The sequence below is a fragment of the Bos mutus genome, chromosome 10, assembly GCF_027580195.1.
Source record: "Bos mutus isolate GX-2022 chromosome 10, NWIPB_WYAK_1.1, whole genome shotgun sequence".
NCBI lineage: Eukaryota > Metazoa > Chordata > Mammalia > Artiodactyla > Bovidae > Bos > Bos mutus.
Window position 1 is genome coordinate 38,190,803 of NC_091626.1, and position 4,202 is coordinate 38,195,004.

The following is a 4,202-nucleotide window of genomic DNA, read 5'->3' on the forward strand; positions in this document are numbered from 1 at the left end:
TGGTCCACGGAACAGAGGATTGTGGGAAAAGGGGGGTGGGGGGTGGGGAAATGCACCTGGCTAGTAACGCGCATGTACAAAAGCAATCTCACTGGGGTTAGGTAGGCTCCTGGTTGTTTCGTCTTCGTTTTGGGTTCGTAGATTCGTTCTGTCTTCTGGTTGCTTGAGAAGCTGCGCCAGTCCTTTTCCTGGAATTATTATTTATCTTTTATCCTTCTTTTTCGCTTCCTTATTTTTTTTTTTTAAAGCAACACGGAGAGATGTTCTTATACTCTTACAAAGGCCAGAGAAAACGGTAAGGGAGAGGTCTCCCTCCACCATTGGCGGCCTGGTTCTAACCCAATATATTGAGGCAACCCTATCATCCACCTATTCTAACAAGAAGGAAGAAAGTTGCATTCTTGCATTCTAAGGGTATCACCTCTGGGCTTAGGTCGGAATTTTACAGGATTAGTACCCTTTGTATAACTCTAGTAGAATTAAGGATAAGCTTGATTAAATATTATTTGTTGACCTCTATGTCCCAAGTACTCAAGTTACACCCTGCTGATGAAACGATGAAAGAGCACCTCATCCTTTACACTCAATGGGAAGAAACAGGCAACAGAGAGTAAATAGGCAAATAGTTGCACCTTTTGGTAAAAAAAAAGAGACAATGGAAGTTTGAACTTTAATCCTGTTACTTAAGGAATGACTTTCCGAATGGGTGATACTTAAATTGAAATTTGGATTGTTATCTCAGTGTAAGCTTGGCTTGTTATAGTAACTGTCAGGTCAGTATGCCCTTAAGCGGGGGAGAGTGACAGGAAATGAAATCAGAGGTGGATATGGAATCAGATTTCATAATAGTTCGAATTTTAATCTGATTTTAAGTGGAAAGCCGTCAGCATTTTTTAAACTGCTAAATACTTCGGTGTGTATTTCCCCAAAAGAACATCATTTTAAATATCCACACTATAACTGTGAAAATCAGAAAAGTACCATTTTTTTTTTTTTTTTTAATCTACAGACTTTGTTTACAGATTTTGGCAAATCCCTCAATAATGCCCTTCACAGCCAAAGAAAATACAAGATCACATGTTGTATTCAGTTGTCATGTCTCTAGTCTCTTTTAATGTGGAAAATACTTTCTTAATATTTCTTTAGATTTCATGGTATTAACACTATTGACAAAAAAAACATTTACTTTATAAGATATTCCACAGTTTAGGTTTGTATGATGTTTTTTCATGATTCAATTTGGATAAATGCATTTTTGTCAGGAATGCGACAAAAGTAACCATCTATTCATATTAAACCTTATGTTAGGAGGCACATTGTGTCAATTTGTTCCACTAGTGATGTTAACTTTGATCTCTTGCTTTAGATTTCTCCACTGTAGTTTCAGTTTTGCCCTTTGTAATTTATAAATATCTTATACAAAACTACCTGGAGACTATGTAAATATCCTGCTATTCCTCCACCTTTTACCCACTAATTATAGTATCCGATGATTCTTATGATAATGGTTTCCAAATGGTGATTTTCTAATTTTTCTCTTTCCTTTTGGCTTTATACTATGAGATCATCACAGTTTTGTAAGCAGAATGATATAATTATTAAATGAAGTCTCTTGCTTCTATATGGAGAATGATAAATATATGAAAGAGTAGAAGCACAAAGACTTCTATGCTTTATTGGCATTATACTATAGAAGAAAGACTAGAAGCACAGAGACTTCCGTGCTTTATTGGCATTATACTATGAGATCACTAGCAGTTTTTTAAGCAGAATGATATGATTATTAAATGAAGTCTCTTGCTTCTGTGTGGAGAAAGATAAATACAGGGAAGAATAGAAATACAGAGACTAGTTGGAAATCTTGCAGTCCAGTGTGCAAGCAGTAATGGAGAGTGAGTAGAATCGTCGCAGTGGAGGTGGAAATATGTGGATGGATTTTAGATATGTAGGCTTGCTGAAAAATTAAACGTAGAAAGTAAAGGGAAAAGGAAATTCAATTGCTTCTTCCTGTTAATGAAGCATTATAATTAAAAGTATTTATTCGTGAATAAATGGATAAAAAGGATATGGATATACTTGGAAGACTAGCAGTTTAATTTGCCTAACCCTCACTGAAATATCCTAGTTGCAATTTTTTCATGAAGAGTCCTGAGTTAGACCACTGTAGGCCAAGAAAGGACTTCTTCCCAGGTGTTACTAGTGGTAAGGAACTCGCCTACCAATGCAGGAGACAGATGCAAGTTTGAGGCCAAGAAAATGCTGAAGAAAGCTAGAGTATAGTCCTAGGAGGGTTCACCTTGAAGGTAAATTAGTACTCCGAACTTGTTTAAGGATCCAGTGAAACCCTTAATTAACTTTCCTGTTTGTGTGTGATAAACACAATTTGAGTGTCTAGGGCCTACTGTATATTCATTAACAATTATGAATTTGGAGCTCTTTCTGAACCCATTATCAGATGAACTGTTTATGTGGGGGCTGGATTGTTGATTTATCTTGTACCTTGGAAAAATGCATTGAGTTTATGGTCTTAAGGTTCATGATTATTTGCCTGATTCATTATAAAACTTAAAAGGTGTGAGTATGGAGTATGGATGTGTTTTAAGTATTTTAAGTTACTTTTGGAAATAGTGCATATAAAATCAGTATGTAATCTATGCATATATCTTTCTTATAGGGTGATAAGGCTTTTGAGGTTATCAGAGTCTGTTTATACTTCCATCTATTGGAATAGTGCTTTGCACATGGTAGGTACTTAATAATTATGTTGAAAATGCAAATAAATACAAATTCACTCCCCAAGTACATTCTGCCAAGTTATAAAATAGTTACAATACACCAGACTTTGCAACTGCAAGAAAAAAAAATTGTTGGTGAATAATTGCATTAATATTTCAAGCTTGAGAATTCTAAATATTCTACTTAAATCCTAGGGCACTTTGAGGAATCTAAACATAATTTATGCCATACTTTATGACTCTGTTTTAATTAAAATAGCCCTGGAAACATGATGCCCAATGTGTTTAACTTGTAAATACTGTGTTTTAGGGTTTCAGAAATTATTATTCCTAAGAATTCTTTGTGACGCCCAGGTTTACAATAAGGTTTTATTTTGCTGTTCTGAGCAGTAGAATAGATACCACTCCCATCACAGAAATCTGCAGATTTCCTTATCTAGAGAACTGCACTAGTATCTCAGAATATATACATTTCTGTAGATTATTCCATTATCTCAGCTTGTCATAATTTGATCAAAATTAGTTTTTTTCTCCTAGAATTAATTCTTTACCATAAAACTCAAACTCTACAATCCTTTCCTCTCGGCCTGTCTTTTGTGATGGATGGATGTGTAATAAGAACCTCTGAAGGTCCTATCTCTGAATTGTCAAGCAATTAGGAGAAAGAGGGCTAATTTTAACTGAACCGGTTTCCTCTTCCTCAATTTAGCTTTCCGTGACTTGATCATATTAAAGGGAAATAACTAAGCTCCACTGTTCTTCCGCGTACAACTAACTTCATTAAAAACTTTGTATTTTTGCTGTGTCCAGAATGGTAGGAATCCATTGTGACATTCTAAAGAAAGTGAACAGCCTTGATACGTGTTTATGTAAAGAAGACAACTTATCGGGTAGTAAATATTCTAAAACACTTCAGAAAAAAGATTCAGTGATTCTGTAATGACAGACACGTAGCTTTTCAGTGCTCTTGTGATACGCCCACGCTAAAAATTGCTAAATATAAGTACAGTTAAAGAATTGTTTTAAAGAATTTTCAAAACCAGTTTGGAAGTTAACATCTCATAGCATGGCATATTTTTTTTTATACCAATAAAGAAGTATAAGAAAACAAAAGCAAATATAGTTAGACACTTTAAGAGCAGAAAAATCAACCTTCTTATCCAGGTGCCCGGCTAGCTCAGTCGGTAGAGCATGGGACTCTTAATCCCAGGGTCGTGGGTTCGAGCCCCACGTTGGGCGCATGTAGCATTTTCGGTTTTTTACTTTGCTTTAACATTCCGAGTTCTCTCTACAGCATTTTAACACACGAGGGTTGTGTTTTTAAACCGATTTTAGATACTGTCAATATTAACCAAATCTCTGGGAAAAAGACGAGTTTGCAAATTAGTTCTCAAATTGCGCTTGCGTACTTAAAAGCACACGTTCCTATTCCTTTCTCCTATCCCTCTCCTAGCTCCTCCTTCACTG

At 35.6% G+C, this 4,202-nt stretch overlaps 1 non-coding gene across 1 annotated transcript; it reads left to right on the forward strand.

Annotated features, from left to right (window-relative positions):
• Positions 1-3,901: 3,901 nt before the first annotated feature.
• Positions 3,902-3,974, forward strand: TRNAK-CUU (transfer RNA lysine (anticodon CUU)). The gene has a single exon. It is a non-coding gene; the product is annotated as a tRNA-Lys (tRNA).
• Positions 3,975-4,202: the final 228 nt, after the last annotated feature.